Genomic DNA, 11,153 nt, shown 5'->3' with positions numbered 1-11,153 from the left:
CTAAGTCAGAGTGCACAACAGGGGGTTTAGCCAAGTCCAGGCTTATGTCTACTCAGGGGAATTCTTTCCATGCTTCCACCAATTACTGCTGCACGCGTGACTGCACTCGTGCAAAACAGGACCCAACTGCTAAGTTCCGCTCCCAACTACCATCCTGCCCACCACCCCGCAGTGCCCCATTCAAGATTTCATTCACATTTTAGGAGGTTCCTGATTTTTAGAAAACACATTTCTATCTACCTGAATTCCTTTGGTGCTCCAGTTGATTGAATCAAATGATTATCTAGATACTGGTTCTGTAGAGTCATTACTTATGTTTATTGCTGTACTGATGTATACAAAATGTATTTAGATTTTTTTTGATAGCATTAAATTGAACATTTTATAGTTCTGTTGTGTTTGGCAAACTTTATCTTTCATATCCTATGAAAAGACCGAAGTGAAAATGTTTCTGTCCCACTCTCAGTTCATTTCTGATGGGAATCCCTTATTCTTCATACAAGGGCTGCTCATATATTTTTTTGTATGGCTTTTGCCCTTTTTGCCTTTGGTTGAGCAACCCACACCTTTGCACCCTTTTTACTGTGCATACTGTCTTGTTTAGAGAGGGGAAGATACTCATGCCTGCAAATCCTAAATGGAAGGTTATTTGAGGAACGCAATTTCATACACAACATTTGCATTTTAGCGCTGTGCAGTTACAAAAATGGAAGGAAAAAATATGCATAAAAGCAGTTGCGTAACACTTGACCATATAGAATGGAAGATGCAGGATGCGGGGGAGAAGAGCAATGGGGAGTGCATGAAAAGTTGATGAGAGTCAGGGCAACTCTGCTGCAGCTCGAATGACGGACATTAGTGTTTCAGGAGAGGAGATGAAAGGGCAGGCAAGTGAGCATGTGCGCAAGTGAGTGCTGAACAGCATGTGCACCGGATGCCTCGCTCAGAAGGAAGTCTTTACAGTCAGCGAGCAGGGAGAGGTGAGGGAGGAGTACGTGACTTCCAGCCTCTTGCTGTATTCATCTATTTCCTCCATTTCCCTGAGGCCGAAAAGTTTTTTTTTTCCAGTACACACTGTACACATAAAATCATCTCGCTGTCTTACAGGCTAGCAGGCTGACAACCTCACACACTTCGCATCAATAAGCTGCTGGTCTAAAGCCATATCAGCTCTGTTTTAATCTGACCTGCTGGATGTAATCATTGTTTTTCTTTGTGAACATGTTATTGGTTCTAGCTCCACTGCATGTCAAACGCATGCTGAACTGAAATGGAGAAAAAAGAGGTCAGAAGTGTTTGGTTTCTTTTGGGTCTCAAAAGAGGATGGGGGTGAGGTAAACAGAGAGTAAACACGCAGCTGCCACACCTCAAATAGAAGCCAAGCTATTTACATGCTGCCTTGAGAATTCCCATCACTCGTGCTTAAAATACTTTGTTGAATTCCTGTGGCCCAATTTTGCGAAGTAGGAAAGCTCTGCTTCTCTGTTTTTGCTTGCATCTGCAGTACATCTGGCTTTGAGCTTCATAGATTCATGCTCTGTTTTAGGAGTTGTTTCAACTCCCTTTGAGGAAATGAATGTTAAATATGGAAGACCGCTTATGTTCATAGGTAGCCAGCCAGCTCAGAGAGAAATGATTCTTGACCTTGAATTCAGTCTCTCCCAGAGCAGGTGATGGGCCTGGGGCAGAGATAGTGATATTATGAGATTAGAGATCACATCGCACTGAAAATTGTTGTTTGAAATCAAGTGAGCAACAGTGAATGAATTGGGGAATGTTCACAAGACAGCGAATTCTGTTCCACTATAAGCCTTTGTGAGTCTATTATTAATCAGGTGTTATGTAATTGTTGTGAAAGACCAGTGGCAATGGAATGTTCCGGTGGTATCTGGCTGATGCGTGACTGAGGTAACAGGCGCACAGCGACTCATTAAGAATTCGACTGATAAAGGAGCGAGTGCGCGAGAGCACACTGACCAGAACACCTCGGCTTGGGGGGAGTGGACCTAGCATACCGTGCAGTGAGGCGGCAGATTTGTCGAGAAGTTAATGTTGATTGACCCCTGTTTGTGCAGTGGCCACTAATGGGGTATGATGTAATGGTGCTTCCAGTAGCCCTTCTTCATTGCAGCACTGTAATTGCATAAACTGTGACATGTGCACAGAGAGGCCCGATAATTTAATTGACACAGATGCTAAGTCTGACGTTTTGTCCAATTGAGGGGGGGAAAAACTGTTGACATTTTTTATTTTCCTTTGTTTTGATGATAAGTATTGTTTGTGGCTTTGAGCAATGTGTAAGTGATTATTCATGATTGGTAAACTTTACTGAGGAATTGAGCAAAAAGAATCCTCTTTGATGATGACCTTGAAGGGAAATTGATTGCCCTTTGTATGCACTCGGTTGTGAATGTACCACATAACATGTGCATGCCTTCATTGATTGTTGCCATAGGGATTTGACATGTTTCTCAACAGCCCTTAGATAGCAGCTGGACTGATGTTCTTCCAGTGCCAAATAACAAATGTTTCTTCTCACTTTTTAATAAAAAGTCAAGTCCATATGCAGTAGTAGTAGCATTGTCAAACAACTGGGAAAAATGAAGTTTGCTGTGAATAATCTAGATTACAACCAACATTTCTTAATTATACTCTATAATTAAGTCCTAATTATAGAGTTTCCAATTTAAGAAAACATGAAATAAAGATAAACACAGAAACAAGTATAATTCAAATGAAATAACATTGTTGAAGAGCATCTGTTTAATAGCTATTATCAAGAACACCAGTTGTAAGGTCTGTAATTGACATTGACCTATAGGGTACTGTCTATATTCACAATAAAATAGAATTCACAATATACATTCAAAATATGCATGCTTTATGGAAACTGTAATTACGGGAAGCTGTATTAATTGTCTTATTTTTTAAATTAACATGTTAAATTACAGCCCTGTCTCTCTCACACACACACACACACACAAAGCCTAATAGGGCTGTACTGATTAACATATTATTTGATCTAATTAAAGAACACAATGCAGTATGCACACTGTATATACATATGTATATTCATCTTCACTAGTGCTGGTGATATATTGGTTGAAAATAATCCATATTATATGACGATTTTCAGTTTATGGTGACTTGGCATGATACCCTTTTTATGGGAACATAGCACCACCTACTGTATAATATTGCTTTTGTGTCGAATAATAATAATAATAATAATAATAGCACTTATCAGTACTTAAAAAATGCTTTACCGGATAAAATGAAACAATAAATTATATAATGTATAAAAACACACAAAATATAAAGGAAAAAGAAAGTAAATATAAAACAAAGATTACAAGTTTTTAACACAGAGTTGGCTAGTCTGATCTCCTCTGACTGGTCATTCAAGTCTAGGGGCCCTGATGGGAAAGGCCTTTAGTCATCTTTAGTCTGAAGGCGAGATGGCTGCGTATCAGTATTGTTGCCTTTATGGAAATATTTTTATTTATTAAAATTAGCTTTGATTCAAGGCAGTGTCCCATTGTCATGTGATCAAGATCAGGCACTCATATGAAAGTTTTATATGATATTGAGGTGAAAAATTTAAGCAAGCTGTTTCATAATATGTTATAAAAGCAGATATTATGTGTTTTGTTCCCTTCATAATATTACTGCTAATTAATTACAACTTTAAAAGACAGTTACTTTCTTTTGTGGTGTTACTACATTGGTTCTGTGCTAAATGATTTGGGATTGAAGATATTGCATATCACACAAATTGATCTCTAAATAACGCAGGTTGAGCAGATGGGGCCATTACAGCATAGACCCTCGTGCATATCATGTTCTGTAGATAGCCTCCCATTGCTTATTCAATATGGCCAAAGGATTAGAGTCAGCCTGGTTTCATTCCTCCCCCACATCTGCATGGGTGAAGCAGACTGGGATTATTTTGCTGGGCTGTCACCTGTTTTTTTTTGTTGCATAAACTGCATTTGCGTGGGTTAACAGGGGCTTAATGAAGAGGATTCCATTCCATACCATGCATCTACCTCTCACGCTCACACACACATATGTGCATACGCACACACTCAAAAACATAAAAATGAAAAGGGCTCGTGAACAGAAATGTCCATGTCACCTTTTACCCACTAGATGTCACTGTTGCCCTCTGAGTTTTTTTATGATCTTAGAAACTCTGAATACCATGGTTATTGTTCAGGTGCAAAAAGCACATGGTTCAATGCCAAATTTGAATGAATTTATTCTTTTTTTCCTCTTATGGAGAACACAGAACATACTTCACTGTCTGTCAAATACAGAGGGGGGTTGGGCTACAGGTAAAACAAATTTATCAGTGTTCATGTCACATTGTATCCCTCTAGAGCTCTTATTTTTGTGATGTAATAATGCAAACAATAATTTAGGCAGGTGTTGGCTCGCTTAGTACTTGGATGGGAGACCTCCCAGGCAGACTATGTTGCTACTTGAAGTGGTGTTGGTGGGCCAGTAGGGGGCAATCGTCCCTGTGGTCAAATGAATTCCAATGCCCTGGTGCAGTGATGGGGACACTGTGCTGCTGGAGACACCATCTTTCAGATGAGATGTTCAACCGAGGTCCTGATTCACTGTGGTCATTTAAGATCCCAGGGCACTTACAAAGAGGGTTCCCCAGTGCCCTGGCTAAATTCCCAAGATGGCTCTCAGTCTTCCTCAAAATAATCCCCCAGTTTAATTGACTAAAATCATTCTGTGCTAATGCATGGTGGTTCTGGTGCAAAATAGCTGCCATGCATCACCCAGGTCGGAGCTACACATAGGGGTTGTTTTTAGTGAGTTTTTCCCTTATCACTGTAAAGTGTTTTGAGTGTAAGGAAAGCGCTATATAAATGCAAGCCATTGTTATTATTATTATTAAAACACTGGATCATATATCAGAACTATGGTTAACTATGCAGCAAACTAAAGGGTTAAAGGTTTTCCTTTTTTCCCTGTGGGAAGGAGGAGTGTCTATGGACTTTTTAAAATTTTCAAAACCATGCTCTTGGCTATAATTGTTTACTCCAGATCTGCCAAGGGTCAACCCAATTTTATTTATGTTTTTGCAACAAAAAGGTTCAACATACAGCTGTATTATAGTGGACACTAAATCATAAGTCATAAGGTTGTCAGATCAGTTTGAATCCCCAGGGGTTATTAATCTCCCTACAGTGAGCGAGAGAGGGAGTTTTTTCTTGACACTGGAGATGGTGGAGTAGCCCTCCCTGCCCATGGTGCCAGATGATCGTGCGGATCGCTGCTGTTTGCGTTAGCGGTGATGCATCTTAGAGGGGAGCGCGGTCTAATCTTCTGCAGTGTAAACACCGCCCTGGAAGGTACTGGAACGTATCCGCCGTTTGAGCTGTGTGGGGTCAGGGAGAGGCCACGGCAGGTGGTGTATATCAGCGTGGAGTTGACGTGTTTCCACTAACTTATCCAAACAGGAGACGAGCCGTGCGCTGGGGTGGCTGGCGCGGCCACAAGAGGAGGAGGAGGAACCCTCTCTCCCTTCTGCTGTTCTTTCGCTTTTATCCCCAGTGAATAACAGCCTCCTGACACTGAATCCCACGTCAGAAGTTACTGTTGCGTTTCCAGGCCCCTTGATCCCAACTCCTCGGCAGGGCAGCAAAGCGCTGTTCTCAAATCACTGGAGCGAGAGCGGTGAGGGTTCACATCGCCACGGACCCGACGAGACACGTGAGCATGAAATACGCATGCCAACCTAAGCATGCGTGCTCTTGCTCTTAGCGCCTCCCAGTGTGCAGCAACAGAGAGAGGGTCCCAACCTGTTGGTCAGGACGGCCGCCTTCGCTCTCGTCACCAAGATAATGCGACAGCAGATAAAATAAGTTGTCTCGGTGTGATGCCAATATCTTCTCAAACTCAGTGAACTGAATGCACTCATGTGAAAAGTAAGAAAACACGTTTGTCATGCAGTGAAGGTCAGAGTGCCCCGAAGGAAACCACGTTTGTGAATGCAGCGCTGGTTTGACATAAAGGGTGGATTTCACTGCGCTTTTTTCTGTATAGGGTAGCTTCGGAAAGAAAACATACATTATGAGTATGTAATATAGTCACACAGAAATGATTACATTTGTGACTTAAAGGGCTTAATAGCAATTTTAAGATTAATTACACATTGTGTTTCCCAGTTACTGCAATATAACCGTGATTTACTGTGCTATTTCCAATATTTTAAAACAATATGTAAGGAAGGTTAATTTTAATAATATAAATCCCTCAAATCCCTCAGTTCAGGCTGTTACATATTGCTTTGTAAGATTTGAAGTTAGAATATAAACATTTCTCTTGCAAGCTTAAAAAAGGAAAACATGGTTTTAAAGTTGCTTAAATGTAGCTAATTACATAGCAACAGTAATTGTTAAATGCAAATTACCCTTTTGTTTACAAGTACATTAAACAAAACCAATTGGCTGTGACTATAATATCAGCATAATGAATATATCAATTCTTTGGGGAAAAAATGCTTTTCATTGTAACCAGCTATAACTGTCTGGCTACCTACCAATATGTGCATAGCTCCATAGCAAACTGAGTGCTGTTCCTTGACTTATAAGGAATCCAGTCTGGACAAAAATCAGACCAAAGAAAAATTAGAAGTCATCACAACCACGTGTTATAAATAAATGGGCAACTCCCTTTGCTCCACCCACCAGTTTGTGCAAGTAAATGTGGGAAAGTATTTGTCGGAAAACATCCAGTTATAAACCGAAACCCAGGTGTGTGTGAGCCCTTTTCAATGAAGCTGCATGTCTCTGTCTCTGTCATAACTATGCTTGGTGCCCACTTTAAACTTTTATGCAGGTATTCACATTTCAGTTGGAGACTGAAACTGTTGTAGATGATGGGTATTTTTCTTAATTGCTCCCACGGTCTTTGCTGCTTTTGTGTATTTGCTTTGTGGGTAGACCGTACCTAAGTTCATACTTTTACATTCCGCACACAGACAGCTGAATGTTTACTGAAGCAGCTCAAGGTAATGGCCTTGCTCAAGGGTGCATCAGCAGTCCCTTGTGTGGGATACAAGCTCTCAGTGTCCTCATAAAGATCTCAGTTCTTACCCACAGTGCTCACAGTGTAAAGAAACTGTGTTATGGGCTAACATGGACGCTCCTGGCGTACTATATCTCCACAGCTATGATTCTGACCTGTTTCTGAACAGAATTCACACAACCATTTATGCATCATATGTGGAAAAATCTCAAAGACATATGCAATAGCTGGTATACAAATATCTCCCCTCCTGGTTGGCATTTCCTGTCAGATCTAAGATGTTTTCTTTGTGTTATTAACCTGTGGTCAAGAATTGTTTTGATGTGGTGGCATCAGTATTGGCTTGTATTCAGTTTCAGCAGGCATATTGCTATCATTTGCCTGCAGTGTTTTCAGGATTCTCTCAGGACTTTAAAGGTTCTGTCTTGAAAGCATGGAACCTTTGCACCCAATAACTGCAGAAATATGATCTTCCATATTTGTTTTGAGTGTTTGAAATTTGTTTTGAATGTTTTGAGAAAATGTTTTCTCAACTTCTGTATATTGAGTCACTGAAAGATGTGAATTTACTGAACCCAATGCATTTCTATGTCTGAAGTGGTAATATTGGGCTAATCTGTAGACTAAAGTGAAAAAATGACATATTTCATCCCAAAATCCCTCAAATTAAAAAGTGCATAGAATTTGATACAATGGAAAAAAAAATTTTCCTGGGTTTTTATTCATACACTGTATATAGCCTAAATCGTACAAAGAGCAGTAGGAACATGAGCTAATCTCCAGTAGTAATGGCACACTGTTTAAATGTGAACTATTAGCCATGTGAATTTAAATAGTTGACATTTTGGGTATCAGAGTGTGCAAGCAGTGGTTGTCTTGCACCTGCAGTTACAGACCGGTGCATAAACACTTGGACAGGAGGTCATAGAGCATGGGTCCTTGCAATATATGACTCCCTCTTTCACCCTCTGTTTTCAGGGAGGGGAAGTGAATGAGTTGGGTGCACATAACCAGGCCCTGAAGCAGGCTCATTCAAGCTAACAACTCCTTATCAATAGTATAAATAATGCTCTGATTATGATGAAAACTGCAGCATAAAATCCAAAGCACCCTTTGAAATGGAAAGACAATATCTAAAACAAAATATGAAAACATAGTTGTCATTTTTTATGTAGATATTTATATGCTTGCGTTCTGTGAAAGTTAAATTGAAACAATTGCTACAACAGTGAGTGTTATTGCACAAGCCATTGGTTAAAATGAAACTCAACATAGCTGTGCCAGTGGTCTTACTCAATAGGTCACATGACCAGTCAGTTATGAAAAGTGTTTCCCCATCTACAAAAAAAACAAAGATGTTTCCAGTCAGGAAGGAGAGTTTGTTGACTTATGTGGAGCCTAATAGATTCAAGATATCAGATAACATTAGTCTATTAAGTTTCCAATGGAAGGCCCCATGAAGTGGCTGTTTTTGTTTTTCTCATGATCCCCTTAGGACAGCGATTCTTCCCTACCCCCCACCCCTCCTGGACCATGCTGACTTGCCCCGGGTCATCACCCCACTTTAGAAAACACATTTAAACTCATTGGTCATTCATGACTCTAACTTTAAAGGAACAGTCATTTCTGGTCTTTTTGCTCATAGGTCGAGAGTCTCCTTTGAACTCTATAACTTCATTTTATGCTTCAATGAAAATTAGTCATTTTTGTTCAAATAAAAGTAAGAAAAGTTTTTTGTAATTATTTTTTACCGGGAATATTTTTGTTACAATTTGTTATTGGTTATTTTGTCATTCTTCTGCATGCTTTACGCTATTATTTTTTTTTGCATCTTTTTTTGTTTAAATAACAAATGGGATTACATGTATCGTGAATGGCTTAAATCATGGTAACAGGGCCTTTTACCACATTTGGCTTATTTCTGGACTAGAGCCAAATACAGATGTTATCTGAAGATTCCTGGTGCTGAGCTCTAATGGCTTTCTACAGTCTGAAGGCCAGGGACTCACCGCTGCACTGCCTGTTCTGATTCCCATGTTTGGATGCAGGGTGCTATTGCCATAAGATTAAGAACGAAAAAGACGTTTGCTTTCCTTGCCAAAAATGCTCAAAAGTTTTTAAAATCGTATGTTATCTCAATGATATGTTGATATTTTAGTAAAACTTGCAGCACAATGTTTTTTTGATAATTGCATTTGATACTTGAACCTCGAGTCCCCACATTTATTTTGTTGACAATTTCCCTTTGTGATTTTTTAAAACGATATAAAAGCAAATAGGAAAAAAAAATACTTTCTGAGAACTTTTGTCATTGGGTCTTCTAAAGCATGACCAAACATCTGACTAAACATTGATTTATGAATTAATGACCTTTAAAATGAGCTATGTTTTTTTTTTTTTTTGCCAATTTATGTGTTATACCAATTCCCCGTGTGTGTCACAGTCCTGGTCGATGCGCTATCCTCTGTCGGTCTGGGAATGCCTCCTCCGATACATGTGGAGTCGCCAGCCGCTTCTTTTTACCTGATGGCGAGTTTTCACTGGTAGAGCGTAGCGCTTGCGGAGGTTCACGCTATCTCCCCCAGATCCCCTTCCTGCTGAACAGGCGCCCCGACCAACCAGTAGGAGTCGCTAATGCAACAATCAGGACTCATACCCTCACCGGCTTCCCACCCGCGAACACTGCCAATAATTTGTGTTCGTAGGAACGCAAGGAAGCCGGAAGTACCGCTGCCAGGGCTCTTTGCGGTGGTAGGCGAATGCTTATACCTCTACATTACCCTTGAGCTAGGTTCTTTTAATAAATTTGCCATACGGAAACAGTGGAATATTAATTATTACTTACTCTAACTAGCATGTCTTCATTTTCATTTTCAGATAAAATTTACATTTTAGGTTCTATGAACCAACAATCTTTAATCAATCTGATCACTGGCTTATTGGTGAATTTTTAGTTTGTTGTGAAACATATTTTTAAATGTCCGTATCAAAGTGTATTCCAAATATTGATACAACTTACAGTGTATTGTTTTATGTAATTTCCACCTCATTGTTCCTTTTTCTCAAACTTGGTAATAATATTCATGGGTATACATATTTTTATCATTTTTTTACTGACTTTTTACAACAACTAGTAGTAATATGATGGGAGCTGTTCTCTTATATTGCCTGACCCCCTCCAAGTTTATAAACTCTGCTATATTGAGTTTTCCATGGCACAGTTTGTGGTTGTGTAACCTCAGTGCTTCTGTGGAAGAGAAAGGTCTCATCATTGATTTTTCTCGAGGAGTTTCTAGGTTAATCTGAGAGAACGGATGCAGCAGAGTTTCCCTAGGCTTCTGACATTGTAGTGCTGTCATCCCCTACAGACCCACCCTGTTGCTAACATTCATAAACTGAATGAGCTTTTAAAATCTTTTGCTTCATGCTTAAAAGTTTTGTTGTAGGCAAAATTCTTCTCTGTTTTGTAAATTTTAGTATTTTATCAACCTTTTCACACCCAGATATTTCCAACCCTGAGATACAATATATAATCGACTCTTCATGTAAGGACAGCTTTAGTCTGAAAGCCACCCCCCCCCCCCACCCCCCATTATGTCTGCGCCAGTCATCCCACAGCAGCTAATCTATTGACAGGTGACCTGGAGCGGTGTCCTGTGTGTGGTCCCTGGACGGTGGGTGCGGTAGAGGTGCCAGACAGTGCAGCATGGCCTGCAGGTCCGCAGACCAGCCTCACTTTGCGGCACACTTTTAAAAAAGTCTCCCACTAAGGCCTACTGTCTGAGCTCCCTCCTTCCCTCCATTTTTGATTAGAGGAGGGAAATTTCAGAGTGGGAGGCACCTGAATTATGCAGCGGCGAGCGTCCTCTTAAGGGGGCGGGAGAGCGGGTCAGCGCTGTAAACACAAACACAAAGTGACAGAGCTGCGCGATGGGAAGGCGGGTATGAAATATTCATCCCGCTAAGTAGGCCTCAGCAGCGCGGGAGCAGATTAGAGGCGATGGGCGGCCGTGTAACGCGCCGGCCCCTGTGGGACCCCGCCTCCGCCTGAATCCGCCCCCGCCCCCCCGCGTAATGCACTTCACTTTGACTCTGGAACATCC

At 40.6% G+C, this 11,153-nt stretch overlaps 1 long non-coding RNA gene across 1 annotated transcript in view; it reads left to right on the top strand.

Annotated features, from left to right (window-relative positions):
• Nucleotides 1-4,861: 4,861 nt before the first annotated feature.
• Nucleotides 4,862-11,153, top strand: part of LOC135242720 (uncharacterized) — a 28,004-nt gene continuing 21,712 nt past the window's right edge. The window contains exon 1 of the long non-coding RNA XR_010326445.1: nt 4,862-5,733. This is a non-coding gene — a long non-coding RNA (uncharacterized LOC135242720). The remainder of the gene's footprint in view (nt 5,734-11,153) is intronic.

The sequence above is a fragment of the Anguilla rostrata genome, chromosome 16 (assembly GCF_018555375.3).
Source record: "Anguilla rostrata isolate EN2019 chromosome 16, ASM1855537v3, whole genome shotgun sequence".
Lineage (NCBI taxonomy): Eukaryota > Metazoa > Chordata > Actinopteri > Anguilliformes > Anguillidae > Anguilla > Anguilla rostrata.
This window is presented reverse-complemented; position numbering and strand designations above follow the sequence as displayed.